Source organism: Eulemur rufifrons, chromosome 29, assembly GCF_041146395.1.
Source record: "Eulemur rufifrons isolate Redbay chromosome 29, OSU_ERuf_1, whole genome shotgun sequence".
In the NCBI taxonomy this organism is placed as follows: Eukaryota; Metazoa; Chordata; class Mammalia; order Primates; family Lemuridae; genus Eulemur; species Eulemur rufifrons.
The window spans coordinates 86,019,262-86,033,231 of NC_091011.1; the positions used below are offsets into that span (position 1 = coordinate 86,019,262).

Genomic DNA, 13,970 nt, shown 5'->3' on the forward strand with positions numbered 1-13,970 from the left:
TCTGCCACTTCTCTTGGCATTTCACATGCACAATTTATGAGCCAATTCACTGTTACCTCTACTTATAAGTACTTCTTTCACATAACTGCTGTTTCCAGAAGACTTGTAAAAAGTAATTTAAGTGGCTCAAACCTGATTACTATGTATATTTAAAGCTTATCAGCTATTGCTGGTATGACACGGAGTTCCTTTCTGCTTAAGATCACTCAGGATGTGATCTAAGTACAAACAAAATATATATATTTTTCAGAGAATTTTAGAAAGGGGAATGACCTTAAATTGGTTCTTAAGTTCCTAATCCATCAAGCAGAATTTATTTAGTTCTGGTTTATGTACAAGATCTTATCGACAAATGAAATAAATATAATATATGACCCCCTCATCCATAAAGAACTTAAACTAAAACTTGAAGGTTATCATGAAAATTTAAATGATAGTGTCTATGCTCCATATGACAAAATGTTCCATAAAATTAAAAGTCTTACAAATACATGATGATCTCGCCTCAGTTTGAACTCTCTCACTGATTACTTGATGACAATAAAAGATCTGATATTCTCTGTCAAAAAAAAGAAAAAAAAAGAAAAAGCTTACATTGTACATGCTCTCAAAATTTATGTAAGTGAAGTTCATTCTGAAGCCAGGTTGATCTATTAGATGACTTATTTTCTTTAATAAAGATTTTTTTCCAGATATAAAAAGCATATATGATAATTATTGTCAACTGCTGATTTCCCTCTAGAAGGCCAACCAGAAAAATCTATTGACTAAGCAAAGCTAACTTTACTAAACTACTGCGATAAGGAAGAGTATTACCTTGACTACATTGCAGTGTCTCCTAAGGAGTAGTTGGAGGAGAATATTTACAGGGCTGTGGGGTCAGGTCTCAAGTGATATAAGGTGAATCTTTCAAGGTAGGGAGTTGATTGGAATTCAGCAAAGTTTCTGTTCGTTCAGTGAGGCAAAGGTCTTAAAGTTAGTCTTCATAAGTAGACTGCTGTTTACCCAGGAAAGTAACCGATTGTTCTAATAGGAGAGCAATTTACCCAGATGAGTTAGTTGTTTGGATATATTAGCTTTCAGGAATTTTATGAAGCAACAAAGTTATGCTTTGGTTTTACTGCCTTATCTTCCTGGCCAAATATTTCCTAGAATAATGAGATAACGTGGGAGCTCTGCCTGGATTTAATCTCAGTTTTGTCCCTCAGGCGCCAGGTGACATGGAGCATGCCTTGACCACCCAGTTCTCTTACATGTTCAATGTGATTTGTGATTATTGTTTATGCTTTAAAGGATATCTGACCACATTCTAGGGGCGTCCAGTGAAACTATCATACCCTTCTATTATCACATGTGTTTATTTAATTTTATCTAAAGGTAAATGTGTTTTTAAATTTCACATTGGGACTTAAAATCAAAGAATAAATATTTGCATAGAGATGGAAAAACATTTATTTGGAGGGAAAAACTGTTATTTGGAGTTTGGAAAGTTTGGACTTATTCCTCAAGAAAACTAAAATTATATATACTATATTCATTAATAATGATGTTATTATGGTATATCGCTTTCAGTGAAAGTAGTAGAAGGGCAGAATTAGCTCTTCTCCTGGATAGTGGACTTAATTTCAAAAGGCCAAGAGGAGCAAATATTAAAAATCTGACAATAATATAAACCTCCCCACTGAATAATAATATAAACCTCCCCATTGAAACAGTACTAAGATTACTATTTATTTGGCATTTTCATGTAGGTGTGTATATATATATATATATGCACTTACATTCTTATTTAATAGTCACAATGATCTTACCAAATGGGTAGTATTATCACCATTTCACAGGTGAAAAAACAGAATCAAACAAGTGAAGCATGTTGCTGAACTCATATAGGTAGTGGTAAAAGCAAGATTTGAACTTGGTATATCTGATTTCTAAGCCTGTTCTCTTAGGATTGATATGAGGAGGAAGCCTGGCTGTCATCATGAAATGAGAACCTTGGTATTGACATGTGATCTCCCATCTCCCTAGAGCTTGAACTTAATGACTCTTACACCAGAGGGTTTCTTTTTTTCACAAAGAGTGCGTAGTCCTGTGAATCACTGGAAGAGAACAACCTTGGCTTTCAGGTGTGTGGTAGGCAGAATTCTAAGATGCCCCCAAGAACACACACTTCTCCTAGTCATTCAAACAACCACGAATCTAAGTGTTGCTCTAAAGGGATTTCATAGACGCAATTAATATCCCAAATCAGTCAGCTTTAAAATAGGGAGATTATCTGAGGGGGCCTGACCTAATTATGTGAGGCTATTTAATCTGGGTCTTGTGGTCAGAGACAGAAGAAATCAGAAATTTGAAGTGTGGGAGGGATTTAGCCCATGAAAAATTTTCCTACTGGCTTTGAGATGCAGGGATCACAGGGCAAGGAATGCTGATGGTCCCTGGGAATTAAGTGGCCCCCAGCAGAGAGCCAGCAAGGAAACAGGTACCTCATTCCTACAAGTGCAAGGAACTGAGTATGGCTGACAATCTGAATTATCTTGGAAGGGGATTCTTCCCCAAAATCTCCAGAAAGAAACACAACCCAGCCAACATCTTAATTTCAGTTTCTAGAACCTGAGGAGAGAACCAAACTGCATCATACTTGACCTTCTGAACCACAAAACTGTGAACTAAAAAATGGATATTCTTTTAAGCCATTATGTTTACATTAAATTATTACATGGCAATAGGAAAAAAAGGGAGAGTCTAAATACTTTTATAAAACAAGATTGTTAACCTTTTATTATGATTTTAATGGGTGCTTCAGGTTAACTTGAAAATGAGCTTGCATTATCTGTAAATAGTATAATCAATTCATACAAACACACACTTGCAAGAAAATATCAATGGTGTATAAATAAATAGCAGGTCTATCAAATCCCCCTGGTCATCTGATCATGTGGACTTTAAAAAAATAATGATTGTATTAATAATGGTATGTAAATACTGTTTTGGAATGTTCAATGTACTTATACATTCATTATATCATTTTAAAACCTTTTAAAACTCAGTAAAATAGACAACTATTATTATCTCTCTTTACAGCACAAGAAATGGATATGTATAGAAGACAAGTGATTAACTCAAGACCAACCACAAGAATTTTGGGGGTGTGGTGGGGTGTCTAGCAGATGACAATCAAGGTCTTTTGATTTCTCTCAAAACCACATTTTATTTTCAGGGCTGACCTAAAATATTTTGGGAAAACATGAAGTTATGTTTCCCTTTCCCCCTCTCTTCCTATTTCAAGAAATAAAAAAAAATAACTAGAATATATTATACTTGGAATAATTGTTTTTCTTTCTACATTAAACATTTCTATCCCTCACACAATGCGGACCATTTTAAAGTTATTTTTAAAAAAAGCATTCAAACTGGTTTTGTGAAAGTTTGAACTTAGTTTCAAAATAATTGAAGCAGTATGATGAAAAATCACCCATAACCAACATAGGATATATTACATACATCTATAAAATGGAATTCTATGTAGCCTTCAAAGTGTGATTTATAGCTATCCACATAAAAAGTTGTGATATATATTTATTGATATGAGAAGTTGTTAATTCCATTTGCACACTACAAACCCATTTTTTAAAAAAATGTACATATGCATACATAATACATTCACACACATGTAATATACCAATTTTTGACAGAGGTGATCTGTGGAAAGTGGGGCTTTTTAATTTCCTTTTAATATTTTTCTAAATTTTCTGCACTTTTAAAAATACTATAGTTTATAGTATATGTTTATTGTCAGAAAAAAATGACACTCAAGTCATTTTTCACAAAATAATTCTATTGAAACTGTCCCTCAGTCTAGTTCTATCAAAGCAGCATGGTTATTATTAAATATGCAAGAGTCTATATGAAGGTTGAGAATGAAATATAGAGGAAGGCTTTTATCTCTATCACATATCACTATTTGTTCCCATGAAGGTAGCTGGGCACCTGGACATCACATGCCGGATATCTGCAGCTTTAGTGACCACTGCTTACAGCTCTCTCACCACCAGGTAGTTTTGACTTAAGGAGCAAGTACCAATTAACATCCCCATCAGCATCTCAGATTTCGTAAGGTACTCGGAGCACCAAGGTAAGCCTCAGAGAACACTTGGTTCCTCTGACATAAGTGCTGACTCCACGTTTTCAAAAGCTCAACTGAAGTGAGTTGAGGGGAATTTTCTTGCCTCACTTTCTACTTCATGGACTGTAAAAATGCCAGACTCAATTTTTAAGTCCAGACAGAGTTGGTGAAACCCATAAAGTTCTAGCCAGAGACAGTAAGATAAAAATGACTGTGGGTTGTTTTGACACACTTAAAAAGTAAGGTGTAAACCTGGCCAGGGGTTCAGCCGCCCAGACTTATTGGGAGTATGTCCTTTGCCATCCTCCACCAGTAACCCAAGGTCATTCACTCCCTGTGTTCCTTTATGGCTGAATAAGAAAACTAGGATTGGGATAAAGCATGAGAAAACTTCAGTCTTTGGCTTGACCTGAACCAGTGAAAGTGCACACAAATTTTGTAGCTTCCTGCCCACTGCCACTGATGGAAAATACAGGTGGCCCTCAGTATTCACGGGGGATTGGTTCCAGGATCCCTGTGGATATCAAAATCCAGGATGCTCAAGTCCCTTATATAAAAATGGTATAGTATTTGCATATAGCCCATGCACATCCTCGCATATACTTTAAATCATCTCTAGATTGCTTAAAATATCTGATACAATGTAAATGCTATCTAAAGAGTAGTTAATACTATATTCTTTACGGAATAATGACAGGAAAAAATATCTGTACACATTTGGTACAGATGAAGCCACCCATTTTTGTTGCTTAAATATTTTCAATCTGCAGTTGGTTGAATCCATAGATGTGGAACCCACAGACAGGGAAGGGCAACTGTATTCCATTTGAGGTCTAATGGGTGGGTGAGTTTTGGAATGTTGGTGGGGCCATCTTCAAAAAGGAAAGAAAATGTAGTAGAAATGTGGAATAAGAAATATTTAAACATTTGAAAAACAAAAAACTTAATCCTTAGTCCTAACACCTTATCAAAATTGTTTTAATTTCTAATTACCTTCAACCTTTTACTCACATGCATATTTATGTGTTAGTGCATAGTTGCCATCTCATGATACCATTTTGCATTCTTCTTCTTAAACTTTAACAAGCCTTAATTCTTTCTCCATGCTTTTATGCAGTATCTAATTTCTGTTTTAATTGGCTGCGTAATTCCTACCAAACAGATGTACTACAATTTGGCATGTCCATTATTCCTTCCCCTTTCACCAACTTCCAAAATTTAACATTCTTGCCTAAACATTAGACAAAGATACATAGTAGGCAGCACAGCCATACTGCTCAGCTAATGTGTTTCGAACTAGTTCTACATACCACACACCACACCCTGGATGGCTTTACTTTCCTAGAGCTATTCTTGGCCTTTTTTTTTCCTGAGACAAAATTTTTTTCACCCTCCTTAGAGTGCAGCGGCATCCTCATAGCTCACAGCAACCTCAAACTCCTGGGCTCAAGCAATCTCCTGCCTCAGCCTCCCAAGTAGCTGAGACTACAAGTGCATACCACAACGCCTGGCTAATTTTTCTATTTTTTGTGGAGATGGGGTCTCACTCTTGCTCAGGCTGGTCTTAAACTCCTGGCCTCAAATGATCCTCCCGCCTCAGCCTCCCAGAGTGCTAGGATTATAGGCATGAGCCACTGCACCAATCCATTCCTGGTCTTCTAAATAAGTTAACATAAACTGGGTCTTGTGATGGAGCTAAATACCAGAGTCTCCTTAGGCCTAAGACTGCTTAATATTCAAATTGAGACACAAGAAAGAAGAGGTGGAATCCACAAATAGATGGAGTGGAACCAGCTCCTACTTTCTGACTCATGAGTAGAAATAGGTACATGAAACTAGCGTGTGCTGGTGTGGAGCAGGCATTCTTCCACCTCCTAGCAGGGCAACTATACACTGAGAAAGAATCAAAAAGCAAGCATCCATAAATACCTTTAGGAGCCATTCATCATTCAATTAATAAAGTTTCTGGGCTAGCATACTTGAAATGCCAGTAATTAGGGTGGAATCACTAGTGCAGGGTGCTGAGGAAGACAGACCTATTTTATCTTGGGAAGTGAAGTTCCCAAGATACAGCATCATGAAGGTGGAAAACTGATGTCCTGACTTTGCCTTTTTTAAAAATAGGCTTTTCTTTTTTTTTTTTTTTTAGAACAGTTTTAGATTCACAGCAAAATTGAGTGGAAAGTACAGAGATTTCCCATGTGTCCCCACAAATGAATAGCTTCCACCCTTATCAGCATGCCCCGCCGGGGTGGCACATTTGTTACAATTGATGAACCTGCACTAACACATTACTATCACCCAGAGTCCATAGTTAAACTGAGGTTCACTCTTGGTGTTGTATATTCTATGGGTTTGGCACATTTGTTACAATTGATGAACCTGCACTAACACATTACTATCACCCAGAGTCCATAGTTAAACTGAGGTTCACTCTTGGTGTTGTATATTCTATGGGTTTGGACAAATGTACAATGACCTGTATCTATAGAGTTCTGTGTAGCACCATACAGAGTAGCTTCACTGTCCTAAACATTCTCTGTGTTATAAACTTACTTTTTAAAGTGAAGGATTTATTATGGAAATAGAGATTATGTTAAGAAAGGGTAGAACACTGAATCTTTTTAATTATAACTATCGTATTGTGTTTATAACAGTTAAAAAGCTTTTGTCTTAGAATTTACAGATGAAACAACAAAACGTTTAGGATTTGTTTAAAAATACTTAAGGAAAAGAAAAGTTGTGGTATACCATGAAAGCAAAACATGTTGATAGAGTATTACAAATACAGTTTGAGTCTACTCTTATACATGTATTTACAGTTTCCCTGCCTTCCCCCCTCCTTTATTTTACTTCCTAGAAATAAATAACCCTCATATTTAGATACAAATTCAGATATATAAGGGCTTACATATTATAGACTAGCTGCAAATTGATTTTTTAAATTGTAGTTATTATTTTTACAGCTTAGTTGAAGGGAGTTCTTCCTTCTGGCCATGAGTTTGGGTGTTGAACACAGTCTGCTTAGGTCCTAAAGCAGGCTGTTTATGACCAATAGTGTCCTTACACAAAATTTAAGAAGGTACCTCTTCCTCCAGATGAACACAAGCCCATAGCAGGTTAGAGTGAGCCTATATTTTTCTCCCTATTCTCCCCCTGGCTTGGGTACCTTTGTGAAAGGCATGATTTACATCATGACGTGTAATAGTCTTAGTCCTGAACTTTTAAGTTTCCTTTTAAAACATAGACTCTGGCTGTTTTGCTTGGCAGCCAAGTATCTGCTCAGAAGCCAAATTAAGATCACTTGCTCCCCCCGGGGACATCTCATGCCCCACCAAGAGTTTGGCCTGTTAGCAAATTCCTCTGCCGTCCACCTCAGCCACCAGAAAGCGGCCAAGCTGCAGTTACTGAAAAGCCCAGTATCTATTGTGTCTTGAACTTCTCCCCTCAGCGCTTCTAGCTATGTGCCCTTGTGGCGTTGTGCATTTGTACATTGGGGGGAAGGTGAGCAGGGCAGATAAAAATGGACACCATTTCCATTAGCCAAGTTGCTTGGAGTGGTGATAAAGGTAACCGTTTTGATCAAGTAAATGTGGGATTGGGTGTTGATGTCAGATCTCTCTGCTATTTCCTTTTTTATAAAGTGACAGCAGAATTTTAAATCAGAACTCAAGCTTTCAGAAAGCTTAGAAAACAATAATAAAAGATATAAAATAAGTTGTTCTGGGTCATCATCTGGTGGTTTATGTTGGTGATAGAGTCAGTCTGGTAGCCCAACAACCCAGACCTCTCCTAACACAGTAGCCGCCAGCCGCTATGGCTATTGATCAAACGAAATGTGAATAGTCAGAATTGAGATGTGCTGTAAGTGTGAAATGCACACCGGGTTTTGAGGATTTGGTGTGAACAGAAAGAGGGTAAAAATATCTCAAATATAGTTATCTCATTCATTCAATCAGCCATTACAAATAGAGCAATGAGTAACATGGGCTTGGTCTTGGCCTGTGTGGAACTTGAACTTTCACATGAATACTTTGACTATATATTTGATATTCTCAAAGCAGACACTACTGTAGCTCTGATGCAACATCAAGGCCACGGATGTGAGCCAGGGGTGCATTACCAATTACTGCCTAGCAAAGGTCAGGGCCTCATTGTTCAACAAAATAGCCACTAGTCCCATGTGACTAGTGAACACCTGAAATGTAGCTAGTCTGCGTTGAGACGTGCTGCAAGTTTAAAATACACACTGGATTTCAAAGATAGTATGAAAAAAACAAATATAAAGTATCTCATTTGTATTTTTATATTGAGTACATAGTGAAATATTTTGTGTATCCTGGATTAAATTAAATATATTATTAAAATTAATTTCATCTGTTTATTTTTACTTTTTTTCATGTGGCTATAAAAAAGCTAAGATTACATATGTGGCACACAGGATATTTATACTGGCCAGACCTTCTCTAGACTAGTTTTTTCCACTTCATTGGTGCCAATAACCACACTGAAGGGAGCTTTTCCCTCCAGGAAGCTGGAAGCAAATTGATGAGGGACTTAAACCTGGCTGGGGAGCTAGAAGCTGCCTCAGTCCCTGCCCCCCACCTTTTCTTTTCTGTTTGAAGGGTCACTTGCACCTTGAGTGATTCAAAAGTCTAGGTAGCATGACGCCGTGGAGACGCAGTAGATGTTAACAAGAAAACCTGAGTCCTCTGGTCTCAGAGTTCTTACTTACTTCATGAAAGATCAAGAACAAATCATGAGATCTTGTGGAATTTCCATCTCTTTAGGTATAAATAGAAAAAGAATCCATCCTCTCTATTTCAGATAATATTGTAGCAAGTAAAATAAATACATGTGAAATCACTGGATAAACTGTAAACCATATTGCCACTGTCATCATTTATAGTCATCATCCTAATAAATTCTTCTATAAGCCATCAGGAAAAATTGTGAGAGGTAAAAGATTAAAATACCATAATCCTGGGGAAATTCTAAAATCAACATATATTCAAACAAATATTAAAATACTAATGTACAAAAAGGAAGGTTACAGTAGAGGCATGTTAAAGAGTAGAGACAATTTGGTTTTTGGAGCTCATATCTCCAAAGGAGATCAAAGGAGATCACTTTAATATTATTTGCCTTTCCAGTGAATATTCTCTCATAAGATCTGTTAAAACAGTACAGATTAAAAATAAAATCTTCACTCCATTTATATTGTGGTCAATTGTTTGAGTATTTCTGTGGTGACAGGGGTTGGTGGGTAGGACTCTGATTTCATACTGTGTAAGATGACGCTTGTTGAAACAGAGGGGACTCTGTACAATCTCTGGTTTAGCGATACCAGGCACCACACCACTTAGCCCATAATTGCCTACTGGCCAAACACAGAGGCATGATTATTTTTCTGAGTATCTGAGCTGATGCTAACTTTCCTGGTGCTCCATCAGGCCCTGAAAATCAAGGCAGATCAGATAGTCTCAGTAGTCTTAAATTGGTTGTGCTTATATTATAGTAGGGGAAGCTTGTTATAGTGTGGAAAGTTGAGCTATTTTATGCTTACTTGACTGTACAAAAGATTCAAAAAATATTCCAAGTCAGAGCTAATTTAAGTCAGCAAATGTATTTTCCAATGTGCATGACAAAGAAGTTGATGCCACAGGGAAATGCATAGAATTGAAAGAAGCTTCCACAAAACACAGACAGATAAAATAATGTTGAATAATTTTTTTTTTTTTTAAATAAGGCATGTTATAAAACAGAGCAGGACAATTTTTCCAAAAAGTCTCCACCATCACTTCCCGCATGTGAGCAGTTAGGTTTGGTTTGGGTGTGGTTTTGCAGCATAAAAGGGCATGGGGCCTTCCACTTGTGGAGGTGGGAAAACCACAGCAAATACTGCAGACATGGTGAGTGGATCTTTCTGAATGGAGCGGAGCTCTCATTAGCAGCACAGGAGAAGAATCTCAGCAGGAAGCAGATGGCATCCTCACACGGATTCCTTGAGGAGAGTTTAAGGAATGCATTATTTAAAGACATGTGAGGAGAGCTAAGGACCACCACAGAGAGATGGGGAAGCGTCCTGAGATGAGCAACAGCTGAAAGGTTTTACTGTCTTTATGTGTGTGATGGAAGATTGAAGGGTGACTGTAAGAAGCCAGAGTGAGGAGGAGAGAGCAGCCTGAAGAACTACCTCTAAAATCAGGCAGGGAGGGAGGGACATGAACAGCCCGACATATTCGTTTCCAGCACTTGGTCTCCTGCTAGTGCCTCCATTGGCTAAAGCCAAGCAGAAGCCAGATGGCAAAGGAATCTGTTGCTTTCCATGAGGTTCAGCCTCCCGGTACTCAGGGCAGAATAGAGGAGCTAGGAGAGTCAAGCTGCGGATGCCAACAGAATATATCTGGAAGAGCTTGTGTGTTAGGTCAACAGGATACCCCAGGGGCCAGAAGCTTTGCAACGGTGGGCAGGAATGGGGAAATGCTTACCGGGGCCGTTTGCTGTCTGCACCCAAAAACACTGTCACAAACTTGCTCAGTATCTACCTCCTACTGTCCAATGGCCAAGGTAGTGCACACTGCAGAGAGCAAAGAACTATCACAAGCAGCAAACCTACTGAGTTCCAACACAAAGTACCTAAATCAAGGATTAAGGAGCAGGAATGGATACGACAGAGGTCCACGTGCAACGTTAAGAGTGCACAGAATTCTTAAATATAAAAACATTAGTGTTTCTAACCTTGAATTTTCTACAATCCTGAGATTTGTGTTAATCCAAATTTTGATTAAATTTTGATTGAACTAATCTCCAAGTCTGTATTCATTAGTGAAGTAAATATGCTTTTGATTTTCTTTTTCTTGACTTAGCCAGGTATTGACCTGAACTGTCCAAAAGTTTATATAGTCTCTGATTAGACATTAAACAGAAAAAAAGTATCCCAGTCATGTAATATAGTAGTTTCTTTAATATGGAAAATTACTTTTTTTCAAATTTCCTGATGCTTCCATGTGTTTTAATATAAAAACATTGATAATTAAAGAATTATAAACCCCTTATTAAAATTCATGTTAAAAAATGCATAGCCACTGAGCGGCTGATAGCTGAGAACAGTGAGATCTGTTCTAGATTCTATACACACTCTTGGGGGGCTCAGTACCCCGTATTGAGAACAGATGTTTCCATAGAGGCCCTAGTTTATTCCTAGCTCTGTTGCCTGTAACTACTGTAAAGCAGGACTATTTCCTGCCTTCCTGCCCCAAATAGCAGGAAGCATCCCTCTCTGTCAACTCACTTTGCTCATGGCACCAACTCTTTGCAGGGGTTAGAGTTCCCTGCCAGGAATTTCAAAAAAGCAACTCCATTTTGGTTTCTTCTCCAGAACTCAGCTTGTGAGCAAAGAAACGGAGCGAGATCTATAATATATCCAGGCATTCAGGAGTAATGACATGACTTCAGTTCTGGTTAAGAGCACTGAGCCGAGGTAAGACCATAGCTATTTCTCTCCGCATGCTGTGTCCGAGATTCATTGTAGGAACCAGTTCTAGGTATGTCTCAGTGAGCCTCGGACTAATCAGAAGCAACTGGGGGACTCTAGAGAGTGTCTTATTCAGTACTGATGGCAAAGAGAGTACTCACCCGCTCTGGGGTTTAATAAAAAATTGCACTGAGCCTTCCAACATGTGTCCTATATTGGTCCATACTACTTACCCATGGGCATTTGCAGTCAGAATACTATCTACCCACAATATGTCTAGCCTTATTCCCAGCTTTGGCAGCCCCTGCCGCCATGTTATTCAGGCATCCAGTGCCCAGAGTGGATGCCTTTTAACTATAAGAAAACTTCCAACTATTATAACTAACATTAACTGGATTTTTTGTTGTTCTTTATTGTTTTTTTCATTTGTTTTGTTTTTGGCTTTGGACATACTACTAAATGCTTTGTATGCTGCAATCCCAGTTAAACTTTATCATAACCCCATCAGGGGGTGACTGTTAACTCCCATTTTGCATGTGGGAAAACTGAGTTTTAAAAAGTTCAAGTCATCAAGCAATGTTCACAAGGAGCAGAGCCACGGCCCGAAGTCGGGAACGCCACGCTATCCCCCCAAGGTCCACCACAGCCCTCCCCTCTGAGAACACGGAATGGCACCATGTAGGACAAAGAGAAGTGTTCCCGATGACACCACCAAATGTGATGGACAGTTGTTTCCAAAATAGAGGCAGAAAATGTTGCTGGTACTAAAAGTCATGCTCTGGTGTGAAAATCACACTTCCATCCGACGTACGATCAATCTTTAACCTTTAACGGAGAATCTGTTCTGACTCCTCATCCCTGTTCCTACTCTTGTGAAAAGACAAATATTAAAGAAATAGTACACTTCTGTTTTTTGCTTCTCTGCCTGAGAATCAACCCTGAAGAATTAATATTCTCACTCTTTCGCCAGAGACCCTGTCCTGCTCCTAGAATCATAGTGGCCCCCAAGTAAAAGGTATCTCTCATTGAAAAGGCCAGGGAAGCCCCAAATTCTAGCACACATGCCAAATTCTCAAAAGTCCTCTTCATTGAGTCTAAGTTTAAAATCCTCATGGACAACACGTGGCCTTTTACCCCAACCCTGTGGGCTATGCACGTGGGGAACAAAGGCCCAAGATGAGGTGACTGCCACATGTGTGGGAGCAATGTCACTTCTCCCTTTAAAACACCAGTCCTCTGTCTTTCTCAATAGATAGATAGATGATAGAAAGATGGAATGAACATTGGTATTACATTAAAATTCATGATTTAAGCATTGTTATATCTTTTACTCCATCTGACTCAGAATTTTGTGATCATTACAGTAGCCTTAGGAGCTAAGGACAGGTGTTTGATCCCAGCAGTATAATTTGAAAAGCATAAAAATTCATCAGCTCTTTCAAATGAACTTATTTTTTTCTTTTATTTCCTCATGCATTCATTCTTACGAATATTTATCAAGTGCATCAGAGGTGTCAGCCAAGGTGCCAGAGACCAGAGACACAGAGCAAAACACGGCATGGTACCTGCCCACAAGAAGATCACAGCCTGGTAGAGGAAACTGAAAAACAAGGCGACAGTAGTGTAGAGGATATTGGGGCACTATGGAAAGAGACAAGAGCAAGGACTTAACTCTTCCTTGGGAGTCAGCAGTGAGTTTGGGAAGGATTTTCAGAGACAGGAAGGCCTGGTAGAACCCGGAGGGGGTGAGCAGCCCTCAGCTCATCTAATGGCAGAGACGGAGGCACTTGGGTCCCACAGACCTACCCAGTCCAGTGGGTCTCCCAACCAGTAAGGGGGGACTACGGGGTTTTTGAAAAGAATGTTGCAAAGAGCACAAAGGCAGATCTGTGTCTCAAATTCTCTGCACAGGCCTTTGATTTTCCTCTGAATCCATCCTGCTTTCGCCCTGAGGAACTCTAACTCCAATTTCTGAGCAGTGTCTTGTCCAGCTGAAGCTTCCATTTTCAAAATCCCACTCTGAATATGACGAAGTTTATTCAGCCTACACTGCCATCTTATTAGGGATTAGGCCTTTTATGTTTTAATCCTTCCACCTATGCCTTCAGCTGAATTCTCATTCATTCCCCATTTTTAATGTGGCACAAACCGGCTCCTAAAGAATGTGTTGGATAATTACAAAGAAGTCAGGCCTAGGTTCTAGAGAGAGAAAATATAAAGGCTATGGTACAGTATTTGGTAAGACATGGCTTTTGAAAGCAACATTCTTATATGACTGGAGTCTCCTAAACAATAATCTGAAGATTCGCAATACGTGGTAGAAAAAGATATGAACCAAGGCGATTCAGGGCATAGAGTTGGCGCGTG

At 38.7% G+C, this 13,970-nt stretch overlaps 1 protein-coding gene and 1 non-coding gene across 3 annotated transcripts in view; one reads left to right on the forward strand and one right to left on the reverse strand.

Moving 5' to 3' along the window:
* Positions 1-13,970, reverse strand: part of PTN (pleiotrophin) — a 102,697-nt gene that overhangs the window by 46,673 nt on the left and 42,054 nt on the right. The gene's annotated exons all lie outside the window — the stretch shown is intronic.
* Positions 484-560, forward strand: LOC138377717 (small nucleolar RNA SNORD81). The gene has a single exon (XR_011231873.1). It is a non-coding gene; the product is annotated as a small nucleolar RNA SNORD81 (small nucleolar RNA).